The sequence below is a fragment of the Dromiciops gliroides genome, chromosome 6, assembly GCF_019393635.1.
Source record: "Dromiciops gliroides isolate mDroGli1 chromosome 6, mDroGli1.pri, whole genome shotgun sequence".
NCBI classification, from domain to species: Eukaryota; Metazoa; Chordata; class Mammalia; order Microbiotheria; family Microbiotheriidae; genus Dromiciops; species Dromiciops gliroides.
This window is the reverse complement of record NC_057866.1, coordinates 53,147,184-53,161,173: the sequence shown is the minus strand read 5'-3', so window position 1 is coordinate 53,161,173 and position 13,990 is coordinate 53,147,184. Positions and strand designations below refer to the sequence as shown.

The following is a 13,990-nucleotide window of genomic DNA, read 5'->3' as shown; positions in this document are numbered from 1 at the left end:
AGCCAGTCCATCTCCACAAAGAATTGAAGTTGTAATAAACCATCTAAGATGAAAATAAAAATGAAATTATAATTGTCCTTTGAACTCATCTTCCCCCCAAATTTCTCTTCTCTCAACTTTCTTGTTGCTGTTGATAGCTGGTAGCATCATCAACCTAAATACACGTTAGGATCCAGAGCCCTAAACTCTGGTTTTATTTGGACTCAGTTTAATTTTAGTTGAGGTGGGGGGGGGGAAGTTTCTCCAAAAGTCAAATGATCTTTGAATCATTTTGCCCCCACCAAGAGTTTCCTCTATGACTCTCAAGATATACTCGATGTCTTGTTTTACATGTATGTGGGTAAAATAGCATACACACATCTCCTGCAAGCATTCAATGTAATAATACATATTAGCCAAAGGACTGCCTTTATTCAATCCCACAGCAAATGCAAAGCATTATAAAGGACTCAGAGTAACCCTTAACCCATAAACAGTTGATATAATTCTGTCAAAGCCTGACATTCTGGTAAATCTCACATCAATTACCTAGACATGAATCTATATAGGCCTCCAGCCTTGTAATCCTACCCTAAATGTTTGTATTCTCTACAGAAGGCACACAGGTTTGGGGTTGCTAGAGAAACAAATCCCTTTCCACATAACCTTCATTGTGGAAATGACTCCAGGCAATAAGTGAGAGCAAAGTTTTCCAGATTTTGCTCTCCATCACAATTTAGTCACTTGCTGCTTCTCTACCTCCAGGGTCATGAGTTCAATCCTTGACCTGGAAATTCTGGCACTCCTCCTGAAGGCCGGAGTGTAAGAATGCTCCCTCCTGGGTCACATGGTTTGTTTTCTCCATGGCTGCCATCTCTTGGACTTAGAGGTTCTCCAACTCCTTCTGCAGGGAGGGAGGGAGGGAGGAAGGAAGGAAGGAAGGAAGGAAGGAAGGAAGGAAGGAAGGAAGGAAGGAAGGAAGGGAAGGAGGGAAGGGGGAGGGAGGGAGGAAAGGAACTCCTATTATAGGATTCAGAGACTTGGAATTGTACAATGAACAAAAGCATTTTCTTTGCTTTTTTAAAAAAAAGGTATGTATTGATATTTTTTGTTTTTTATACCGGCTATTTCCAAATATACATACCAACATATGTAATTCCAGTGAGCCTTCCCTTATAACAAATGAAAACAGTTCAGCACCTGAAACAGTCAAGTCAACAGAGTATGTAACATTTCACATCCATAGTCCCCTACCTCTCTAATGAAAAGAGAAAATTCCCTCCTCTCATAGCTTTCATTTTTTAAAAAAATTCATTCCGGTCTACCTCATCAAACATGAGGTGTTGGGGGCAGCTAGGTGGCGCAGTGGATAAAGCACCGGCCCTGGATTCAGGAGGACCTGAGTTCAAATCTGGCCTCAGACACTTGACACTTACTAGCTGTGTGACCCTGGGCAAGTCACTTAACCCTTATTGCCCCACCAAAAAAAAGAACAAAACGTGAGGTGTTTATTGTAAATTTCATATCCTATTTTATATGTTTGCTTTGTTGATTTTATTAAATATATATATATATATATGTATATATATATATATATATATATTTTTTTTTTTGGTGAGGCAATTGGGGTTAAGTGACTTGCCCAGGGTCACACAGCCAGTAAGTGTTAAGTGTCTGGGGCCGGATTTGAGCTCAGGTCCTCCTGAATCCAGGGCTGGTGCTCTATCCACTGTGCCACCTGGCTGCCCCTAAATGTATAATTTTTAAGTGACAAAGCACCCTTTCCCTCACCCCCCCACCCCCCATACAGTCAGTTAAAGCACTTAACATAGTGCCTGGCACATAATAAAGCTATATAAACATTAGTTATTATCTATTAGTTACAAAGTTCTGTAGATTCTGCCTTTACATCATTTCTCATCTCTCTCTCTCTCCTTCACCACTCACAGTAGTGAAGAATCTTGTTATTGGAGAAAGACCCCAGAGGCTCTAGCTGAGTCTAAACATGAGTAAGAAACTCTCCAAAATGTCCAACAGGGGGCGTTATCCAGCCCCACTTACCTGACCACCACCACTCTAATTCAGGACCTTTCAATTGAACTCTTACAGATGCCTCCTGATTTGCTCCTGTCCCTCCAATCCCAGCTTCACGCAGTTGTCAAATTGTTTAGGGCACTCCTTTGTTCAAGAAATTGCATGTATTTCCAATTACCCAGAGGATAAAATACAGCCTCCTCTGTCTGACATTCAAAGCCATTCACAGTCTGACTTCAATTTCCTTTTCCAGATTTCTTTCTTTTTTTTTTTTATTAAATTTTTTTGGTTGCATGTTTAGTTCTAACCTGTTTACCTCTCTCCTTCCCTAACCTGCACTAGAGAAGGCCAACACTTGATAATTGGTAGATGATAGATGATAGAGATGAGATGGATAAGATGGATGAGATGAATGAGATAGATGAGATGGATGAGATGGATGGATAGATATAAATATTATACATATGACATGTGTTCACATATATGTGTATGTGTATATAGTAAAACCTTACTAAGCATACTTCTTTTTATCAGTTCTGGATATAAATGGCATCTTCCTTCATAGGTCCTTTGTAGCTGATTTGGGTATTTATAATACTCAAAATAACATAGTCATTCACAGCTATTCTTCAAACAATATACTGTATACAACATTCTCTTGGTTCTGTTCATTCCATTCTTCATTATTTCACACGAGTCTTTTCATGTTTTTTTTTTTTTAAATCAACCTGCTCATCATTTCTTAGAACATAGTAGTACTCCATCACAGTTGTATACCACAACTTCTTTTCATTTTAAGGAAAAACCCATTTATAACTATGCTTTCAAATGGTATTTTGTTTTGTTTTGTTATTTTTGCAAGGCAATGAGGGTTAAGGGACTTGCCCAGGGTCACACAGCTAGTAAGTGTTAAGTGTTTGAGGCCAGATTTGAACTCAGATCCTCCTGAATCCAGAGCTGGTGCTTTATCCACTGTACCACCTAGCTGCCCCACTCAAGTGTTTTTTATAGGAATGAGTGTTGCATTTTGTCAAAAGCTTTTTCTGCATCTATTAATATAATCATATGATTTTGACATTGATATAATAAATTCTGTTACTAGTTTTCCTCATGTTAAACCATCCCTTCATTCCTGGTATAAATCCCATTTGATCACAATGTATAATCTTTGTGATAGATTGTTGTAGTTTCCTACCTAGTATTTTATTTAGGGTTTTTGCACCCATATTCATTGGTGAATTTGGTCTATAATTTTCTTTCTCTGCTTTTGCTCTTCCTGGTTTAGGTGTTAGCACCATATTTGTTTCATAAAAGGAGTTTGGCAGGATTCCTTCTTTGCCTATTATTCCAAATAATTTATTTAGTATTGGAATTAGTTGATCTTTAAATGTTTGATAGAATTTAATTGTAAATCCATCTGTTTCTGATGCTTTTTTCTTAGGAAACTCACTTATGGCCTTTCCAATTTCTTTTTCTAAAACAGCTCTATTTTAAAATATTCTATATCCTCTTCTGTTTACACTTTTGTAAGTATTCTTTCTTTTTACTTACATTGTTAAATTTATTGGCATTTTATTGGACACAATAATTCCTAATAATTGCTTTGATTACATCTTCATTAATAATGTAGTTCCTTTTTATTTTTGACAATAGTGATTTGGTTTTCTTCTCTCTTTTTTTTTTTTGTTTGGTGGGGCAATGAGACTTAAGTGACTTACTCAGGGTCACACAGCTAGTAAGTGTCAAGTATATGAGGTCAGATTTGAACTCAGGTCCTCCTGAATCCAGGGCCAGTGCTTTAGCCACTGTCTACATAGCTGCCCCTCTTCTCTCTTTTTAAAAATCATAATAATTAATGGTTTATCTATGGTATGGGGGGGTTCATAAAACTCTTAGTTTTATTTATTAAGTCAATAGCTTTCTTACATTTAACTTTATTAATTACATCTTTAATTTTAGGATTTCCAATTTTGTGTTTAATTGGAGATTTTAATTTGTCTTTTTTCTAGTTTTTGAAATTGCATTCACAATCCATTGGTCTGTTTTTTTCTCTATTTTATTGATGTAAGCATTTAGAGATATAAATTGTCCTCTGCTTACTGCCTTTGCTGCACCCCATAGGTTTTGGCATGTTGTCTTATTATTATCATTCTCTTTAACAAAATTCTTTATTGTTCCTATAACTTGTTCTTTAGCTGATTCATTCTTTATGATTAGGTTATTTAGTTTCCAATCAATTTTTTTAAATTATTTTTTTTTGAGGGGCAATGGGGGTTAAGTGACTTGCCCAGGGTCACACAGCTAGTAAGTATCCAGTATCTGTGGCCAGATTTGAACTCAGGTACTTCTGAATCCAGGGCTAGCACTTCATCCACTGTGCCACCCAGCCACCCCTCCAATCAATTTTTAATCTCTGTTTCCATGGTCCCTTATTAAATGTAATTTTTATTATATTATCTGAAAAAGATGCATTTAATATTTTTTGCTTTTCTGCATTTAATTATTAAGTTTTTATGTCCTAATACATGGTCAATTTTTTTAAAAGTACCATATGCCACTGAGAAAAAGGCATATTCCTTTCTCCATTCAATTCTCTCCAGATATGTCATATTTAGTTTATGGAAGAGTCGATTCATCTCCTTGACTTCTTTCTTATTACCTTTCGTTTAGATTTATCTAGTTGTGATAAGGGAAGGTTGAAGCCCCCCAATATTATAGGTTTACCATCCATTTCTACCTGTAATTCATTTAACTTTTTCTTTAGAAATTTAGATGCAATAGCATTTAGTGCATATAGGTTTTGTACTGGTATTATTTCATTATCTATGGTACCCTTTATCACAATGTAGTTTCTCTTTTCATCTCTTTTTTTTTTGTGGGGCAATGAGGGTTAAGTGACTTGCCCAGGGTCACATAGCTAGTAAGTGCCAAGTGTTTAAGGCAAGATTTGAACTCAGGTCCTTCTGAATCAAGGGCCGGTGCTTTATCCACTGTGCCACCTAGCTGTCCCTTGTTTATCTCTTTTAATAGAAACTATTTTAATAGTAAGTAAATATATAATATAACCTATAATGACATCAATACAACATAATATATTGGTAATAATCACAAGATATAACATATAAGGAAATGGCAAATAATATAGATAATATATAACATATCTTAACATAATGTGATGTGTGAATATAGGAAATAGAATTATATAATACATGATAAGGTACAATATATAATAAGAAATAAGTATACCTAATTAATTGCAAATTTTGCTTTTCAAGCTTATGAAGTTATGGTAACAAGACCTGCAGAATAAAATTTTTAAATGTTATATTTAAGCTTTTTTTTAAATCAGAATTTTTTTTCTACTGGGTTTTGTAATATTCTTACAAAGCCTAAATTTGTTTATCTGAATACTTTAGCAACATATAATATATAAATTTGTTAAAATAGGGTTGTGTTATATATATTTTAGCAACAAACATTTATTTTATTTTCTAGTTACATTAATAAGATTTAGAGTTCCAAATTTTCCTCCCTCCCTTTCCTCCCCCCTCCACAAGATTGTAACCAGGTTATATATGTACAATCCACAAGTGTTCTTTTTATCAGTTCTTTCTATAGGGGTGCATAGTAAGCTTCCTCATTAGTTCCTTGGGATTGTCTTGGATCATTGCATTGCTGAGAGTAGTTAAGTCATTCACAATTGCTCATTGAACAATACTGCTGTCACTATGCACAATGTCCTCCCAGCTCTGCTCACTTCACTATACATCAATGTTCATTAGTCTTTCTAGGTTTTTCGGGGATCATCCTGTTTGTCATTTCCTGTAGCACAATACCATTCCACTACAATCATATAGATTGATTCTCAATTCTTAGCCTCCACCAAGAGTTGCTATAAATATTTTTTGTACAACTTTTCCCCCCTTTTCTCTTTTTCATGATTACTATTGTTAACTGTTTTGCTTCTACCCTATTCCCTTCTCCATGGTATTTATTCTATTATCCATCTTCTTTCATCCTATCCCTCTTCAAAAGGGATTTGCTTCTGTCTATCCCCTCCCCCACTCTGCCCCTCCTTCTTTTGCCCCTCTCTCTCTTCATCCCCTTTCCTTCCTATTTTCCTGCAGGGTTAGAGAAATTACTCCACCCAATTGAGTGTGTACATTATTCCCTCTTTGAGCCAATTCTAATGAGATTGAGGTCTTTGAGCCAATTCTGATGAGTATTAGGCTCATTTACTGCCCAGATTAAATAGATTACTCTACCCAGTTGGGTGTGTCTGTTAGTCCCTCCTTGACTCAGCTCTGATGAGTTTAAGGTCTTTGAGCCTTTTCTAATGAGTGTAAAATTCATTTACTGACCTGCTCCCCTCCCATCTCTTCCACCACTCCATAAGCCTTTTCCTGTTTCTTTCATGTAGGATTTCACCTCTGCCCTTCCCCCTCCCCCAGTGAATTCCCTTCACCCCTCAATTTAACCCTAAGATGTCATCACCTAGCTAAGTGACACAGTGGACAAACCATCACCCCTGGACCCAGGGGGATCCCAGCCAAAACCTGGCCTCGGACACAAGACAGTCGCCCACTGTATGACCCCAGGTATGTCCCCCAGCTCCAATTTTTTATGGTTCTCTAGGGCCTTGTATTTGAAAGTAAAATTTGCCATTCAGTTCAGGAAAGACCTGAACAAAGACCTGAACTGAATTTTATCACAAATATCTGAAAGTCTTCTTTTTCATTAAAGTGCCATTATTTCCGCTGAAAGATTATGCTGAGTTTTGCTGGGTAGGTGATTCTTGGTTGTAATCCCATTTCCTTTGCCTTTTGGAATATCATATTCCATGCCCTCTGGTCCTTTAATGTAGAAGCTGCTAGATCTTGTGCTATCCTGACTGGGGCTCCACAGTACTTGAATTCTTTCTTTCTGGCAGCTTGCCATATTTTCTCCTTGACCTGAGAGCTCTGGAATTTGGCTATAATATTCCTAGGAGTTTTCCTTTTGGAATCCCTTTCTGGAGGTGATCGGTGGATTCTTTCAATTTCTATTTTAGCTGCTCCTTCTAGAATTTCAGGGCAATTTTCCCTGAGAATATCTTGGAAGATGATGTCTAAGCTCTTTCCTTGATCATGGATTTCAGGTAGACCAATTTTCCAGGTCAGCAGTTTTTCCCAGAAGATATTTCACATTGCCCTCTATTTTTTTTTTATTCATTTGGATTTGCTTTATTGTGTCTTGGTTTCTCATAAAGTCACTGGCTTCCATTTGTTCAATCCTCATTCTTAGGCAATTATTTTCATCAGAGAGCTTTTGTACCTCCTTTTCCATTTGGCCAATTTGACTTTTCAAGCTGTTGACATTTTTCTCATGTCTTTCCTGCATCTCCCTCATTTCTCTTACCATTTTTTCCTCTATCTCTCTAACTGTATCTTCAAAGTCCTTTTTGAGCACCTCTATGGCCTGAGACCAATTCATATTTTTCTTGGAAGCTTTAGATATAGGGGCCCTGATGTTGATATCTTCCTCTGAGGGTGCACCTCGGTCTTCCTTGTTACTGAAGAAACTTTCTATGGTCCTCACCTTTCTCTGTCTGCTCATCTTGCCTTTCTTTTACTTGACTTTTAGCTCCTTAAAGCGGGGCACTGTAGGGGCAGCTAGGTGGCACAGTGGATAAAGCACTGGCCCTGGATTCAGGAGTACCTGAGTTCAAATCCGGCCTCAGACACTTGACACTTACTAGTTGTGTGACCCTGGGCAAGTCACTTAACCCCCATTGCCCTGCAAAAAAAAAAAAAAGTGGGGCACTGTTTCCAGGCTGCAGTATCCCAAGCTTAAGAAGTCCCAGGTGGTATGATTTAAGGAGAATCAGGTTCTTCCCTCGCCCGGCCTGTTTCCTGGTCCTAGATGACCTCAGACCAACTTGCCAATCAACCAGCTTTGTGTGTTGTGGTTGTTAGCTCTGGTGAGCCTGTGCCCCTCCCCCACCTGAGTCCCTGCTACTCGGGCCTACCTCCTGGTTCTCAGCAGGGGTGTAGAATCCAAGTTCTGCATTAGCACCAGCATAGACCCCTGTAGTCTCTCTCCTGCCCAGGGCTCAGCCCACTCACCAGACTGTGAGCTTAGTTCCAGAAGATACTGGCACTTCAGCTGATTCAGAGGCTCTGGGGGTCCCCTTCTCTGGTGAGGCCTTCCTGGGACTGGATCTGTGTCAGGGTGACTGTGGAGTTGGGCTCGACTCCTGTATTAGCACAGCAGCTCCCTCCTTCTGACCTTCCAAGCTGTTCTTGGTTAGAAGATGCTTTCAACACATTCTTCTGTGAGTTTTACTGCTATGGGCATTTTCCTATGGCGTTATTTGGATGGTTTTTGGAGTGATCGTGTCATGAGTTTGGGAGCTCACTGCCTTTCCTCTGCCATCTTGGCTCCACCAATAGAAACTATTTTAGATATAACTTTGTCTAAGATCATGATTGCTGCCATTGCTTTTTTTTTTTTGTATCACCTGAAACATAACAAATTCCGCTCTAGTCCTTTACTTTTACTCTATGTGGCACAGTGGACAAAGCACCAGCCCTGGAATCAAGAGGACCTGAGTTCAAATTCACCTTTGGACCCTTGATACTTACTAGCAATGTGACCCTAGACAAGTTACTTAAATCCAATTGCCTTGAAAAAAAAAATTGCTTATCTTCCCAAGGAGGGGGAAGAGGAGGGAGAGAGAGAATTCGGAACTTAGTATTTTAAAAAACAAATATTGAAATTTTTTGTATATACATAATTGAGAAAAAATTAAAATAAACAACATATATACAAAAAAGGATGATTATTATCTGTAAAACTATGATTACTTTCTTTTGAAGAGAATTCTTGATGAGAGGAAGACTAGTAAGGAAGTTATCATCATAATCTAGATGAGAGGTGATGAAACCCTAAACTATGATAGTAGTTGTATGAATAAGGGATGGATTTAAGAAATGTTATAGAAGTAGAATTGATATAGTACAACAGAATTTCTGACTTACCTAACATTATTAAAAATAATTATATGACCTTTCTTTAAAGAGGTGTGGAATCATTGATACAGAATATTAGATATATATTTCCCTTCCCCCCCCCTTTTTTCTGCTTTTTTTTGGGGGGCAATGAGTGTTAAGTCACACAGCTAGTAAGTGTCAAGTGTCTGAGGACACATTTGAATTCAGGTCCTCCAGAATCCAGAACCAGTGCTTTATCAACTGCACCACCTAGCTGCCCCAGGATATATGTTTTAAATGGTCATTCTATCTCTTGGGTTTTTTGTTTTGTTTTGGTTTTTTGTTTGTTTGTTTTTGGTGAGGCAATGGGGGTTAAGTGACTTGCCTAGGGCCACACAGCTAATAAGTGTTAAGTGTCTGAGGTCAGATTTGAACTCAGGTCCTCCTAAATTCAGGGCCAGTGCTCTATCCACTGCACCACCTAGCTGCCCCACTACCTCTTCTTTTTGCTTAATTTTTTGTTGTTGTTACAAGGAAAGGCTCCCTGGGTGATGGGGGTGGGGTGACATATTTGGAAATAACAGGGATGAAAAAACAAGAGATACGAATAAAACTTTAAAGAAATAGCTCTGTGTTGGCAGGGCTGTAGATGAGAAAAAACCATCATTCTAAATCCAGGATTTCCTCTTTCCTTTTTCGGGGGGCTCTGAGGTACATGCCAAGGAAAAGAAAGCCAGTTTCTTAAATGAAGCTTGAGGCATCAGACTGAGCTCTGATGCAATTCTGGGAGGCTGTCCTTCCACCAGTAATCTTCTTTCCTCTTCAAGGATATGAATGTCAAGATTTCCCATTTAGGAAAGGACTCCTTTATATCCTTCTTTTCAGAGAGATTTGGTAAAAGGTGAACTCAAGTGCCTATGAGCCAGGAATACCTTTTTGCTACAGACCTGCTTCCATGGTGATGGAAAAGGTACTACCTCTTTTGAGCAAATAATCCCTTATGAGAAAGAAACATTATTTCTGACCAGGCCTGCTGAGACCCAGGAGAAAAATTGGAGCCAATTATGGGCTTGTATTTCCATGACATGCTGGGTAGTTGGCCAAAGATTTGGTGGGGTAGGAGGAGGGAGGGAGGATGAAAGATTTTTCTAAAGGAAAGGCATCTCAAACCAATGGGGGAATTGTGTTCTTAGAAGCAGGCTCTTGAGATCTGCTTGCCTTTACCCCAATATCTGAGTGGCCATTGGCTTCTTTATAATCATAGGAAAATGGAACAATAAGAGTGCACATATGGATGGATGGATGGATGGATAGATAGATAGATAGATACTGCCCCCAACTACCCATTCTCTCTTCAAGTCAGGACTTGCTAAAGTCTCATAAGACCAAGGGCTCAGAGCTTACCACACAATCCCATTATAAAATTTAGCTTCTTAGTTGGCTCATGGGAATTGAACTTGAATTCAAATTCTGGCTCTGCTGCTTGCTACAGAAGTGGACTTGAACAAGTCACTGCCCCGCCCTACCCCCATTCCCCCCAGCAATTTGGCTTCCTCATCTGAAAAACCTGGGAATTAAACTTACTGATATTTTAGTTCTCTTCCAGCTATAAATGCTAAGATACCAAGAGTCCTCCCTCAAGGGCGGGGCCAGGGCCAGTCACGGTGAGCTCCAGAGAGTGTAAGCATTTACTTGCAACCCTAATATATCTCTAGTTAAACTGGATGACTAGAGAGGGCCAGGGAACAAAGAGGGAGACAGGATGGATCATTCACTCCAAATAGAAGCTATGGTTTGCAGCGAAATCAAATAACCTTATATGGCTCTGGAGGGAATTTGGATACAAATAGGTCATCAAGTAATGGCAAAAATATGTGGCCAGATTGAGATGCCTGTAGGGAGGTTGTTCATATCTCAGGGCTGAGCTAGCTCCCAGGGGTTGCTGGATAAGTCCCCACAAGAGCTGCTCCGGTTTGGTGGAGGGGAGGGGGAAAATGAATGACAGGACAAAGCTCTCCTCCTACCTCTTAGATCAGCTCTCGGTCCTGGCACCGCTTGTCTCTCATCTTTCTTTGTTGGAGCTTCAGGAAGTGGCTGGAGAGATTGCCTGAGACACTCTCTGGTGACTAAGTGGTACATCTAAGCCGGAAACAGACCGAGAAAAGCTTAGGAACAACTATAAATAGCCAAGTGCACCGAAAATCCAACGATTAAAGAAAGAAATGTCTCTGACACATGTTGAGAGAAGCCGTGTAAACACAGAAAGAGGCTCAAAAGGAAACCAGACCTGCTCCCAGGGAAAGTGGCTTTTGTACTTTCAAAAGAAAAAGCAAAACCCAACCCAGCCTGGGGAGCTGAGTTGTAACTAGCCTGAGGTGATTAGGGCTTTGTCCCAGGGTGGTGACTTGGGGTGGGGAGCATGCTTTCTGACTAAGGTGATAGCTGACTCCATGCTTTGGATTGTCTTCACTACCATTATTTCCTCTTCCCTTCCTCATCTTTCTCCCTCCCCAACCAAATTTACCTCAAGTAAAATAATTCCAATAATAGACTTGATAGAGTTTCCTCTTCACTTCTAGAGGTGAAATTCATCCAAGTTTGCCATCCCCTCACCCCCATCTTAGGACTATTTGGTAATATCCTTTGTCCCAGTCAAACTGACCTATTTACTGTTTCCTAAACCTTAACAGTATACCCTCTCCTACCTCTGTGCCTTCACATATGCTGTCCTCTGGTTCCCCTTGGTTTCCCATGTCCACATCTCAGAACCTTCTACCTTATCTCCATGGACCAACTCCATGGATCATCTCCATGAAGCCTTCACTGCTAAAGGAATTCAGGAGGCCCCCACAAATCTTTCCAGGAGTTGGGATTCTCCCCTTGTTCCAATAAGTTTGTATGTACTTTATCTGTGTAGATATTCTATTTTTTCAGTAGAGTTTAAGACCTATTTTTTTTGGGGGGGGGGAGAGAGTGGCATCTCTTTTTGTCCTAACCAAGCACTTGATGGGAAAATAATACACATGCTTAATAAATGCTTGTTAAGTTGTTGATTGGGGTTAGGGGAAGAAAACTAATCCTATTCATCAGTTCTGCCAAAATAACCAATTAATTTGTTGAAATGTTTGCTTTTCAGCCAGTCACTTTGGCTTGGATCTATCTACACTCTGGTTTCCAGCCTGATAGTGACCATGAGACCAACAGACACTTGGGCACCTCCCTAGGTTCTTACTTAGAGCCTCATGTTCTGAAACGGTCCTCACACATACCCAGAAACCGAGAATGGCAACAGTGAGATGTCAGGAATCCCATAGAATTTCCCAACATGTAGTCCTAGTTTCCATTTTCACCTACCAATCTATGGAAATTCCTTGACCATTAGCAGGGACATAGTGTGCTGCAGGGAAAAGAGCCTTAAATGTAAAGAACAAAAGCCTGGGCTTCAAGTATCAGATTTGCTACTAACTCACTTGAGCAAGACTCTTCTCCTTGTTCCTTCAGGCTATATTAATGGCAGCCATTATTGTCCATGACAACACCTGTTCCTGATAGGTTTACATGGCACAGCAGAGAAAGATGGTTGCTGCTATCCTGGCTCTGTAAGGGATGCCAGAGGATCTGCTGCATGTACCCCAGAGCCCCCCAGAGAAGGAAAGAGGAAATCCTGGATTGAGAATGATGGGTTTATTCTCATCTACAGCCCTGCCAATACAGAACTATTTCTTTTAAGTAAAGTTTTATTCATGTCTCTTATTTTTTCATCCCTGTTATTTCCAAATGTGTCACCCCACCCCAATCACCCCGGGAGCCTTTCCTTGTAACAACAAGAATGGTCCAAAGTTTCACAAAGGTGAAGGTGGATTTCACAGACTCCTGACCAGTAAGTTAGGGACTCCTTCTTTGGTCCTTAGTAGGAGTTATAAAAAGACGGATATGACTGAACAACAAAAGTTTGATATCCCCTCTACCTACTAACCTGAGCAGTTCAGCAAACCAAGAGCTGTTTCTAAAAGGTGAGGTAAGGCAGTTAGGTGCCTTAGTGGAGAGAGCACTGCCCTTGGAGTTAGGAAAATGTAGATTCACATCCAGTCTCAGAAAATTTATGAACCTGGTCAAGTAATTTAATTTCTCTCAGCATCAGTTTCCTCACCTGCAGAATGGGAATAATAAAATCTATAGCATAATGTGGAATAGTGGCTACTGCGAGGCACTAGAATCAGGAAGACCTTGAGTTTAAATACAGCCTCAGACACTTACTGGCTATATGACCCTGGGGAAGTCACTTAACCTCTCCCTCAGTTTCCTCATCTGTAAAGTAGCACCTCCCTCTCAAGGTTGTTGTTGTTGTGTGTGTGTGTGTGTGTGTATGGGGGGAATTAGATAATATTTGTAAAGTGCTTTGGAAATTTTAAAGCACTGTAAAATGCTAGTTATTGTTATTGTTAATTGGCATTTATCTAACAGGGTTGTTGTGGAAGATCAAATGAGCTATGCATGTAAAGTGCTTTACAAACTTTAAAATGCTAAATAAATGTCAGTCTTTATTGTTATTATATCTCTCCACAGCAAAGTGCTAGAATAGCCTGTTGGATAACCTATGGACCTTTAGAAATAATAATAATAATGTTTTCATGTTTATACCACACCTTGAAATTTGCAAAGCCCTTTACCTATGTTGAATTCATTTGAGTCTCATGATAATGCCATAAGTGCTCTAGCTCTTAATTATTCCCATTTTACAGATGAAGAAATTGAGACTGGGAGATAGATACAAGGATTTAACTAGGATCACAGAACTAAAATATTTTTGAGGCAGGATTCAAACCAAGGTCATTATGATTCCAACTTCAGTATTGGACCTCTCTGGTAATTGGGGTAATTAACCCCATTTTACTGGTGAGAAAACTGAGACTCACTGAAATTAAGCAACTTGCCCAAGGCCACAGAGTCAATAAATGTCAGAGGCTCATCCAGACCAAATATTCAATGCCCTATCCACCAAGATG

General features: G+C 39.4%; 1 long non-coding RNA gene across 1 annotated transcript; it reads right to left on the bottom strand.

Moving 5' to 3' along the window:
- Positions 1–326: 326 nt before the first annotated feature.
- Positions 327–11,194, bottom strand: LOC122732798. The gene is made up of 3 exons (XR_006353646.1): positions 11,009–11,194; positions 1,124–1,179; positions 327–883 (listed from the first exon to the last, which is right to left on the bottom strand). It is a non-coding gene; the product is annotated as an uncharacterized LOC122732798 (long non-coding RNA).
- Positions 11,195–13,990: the final 2,796 nt, after the last annotated feature.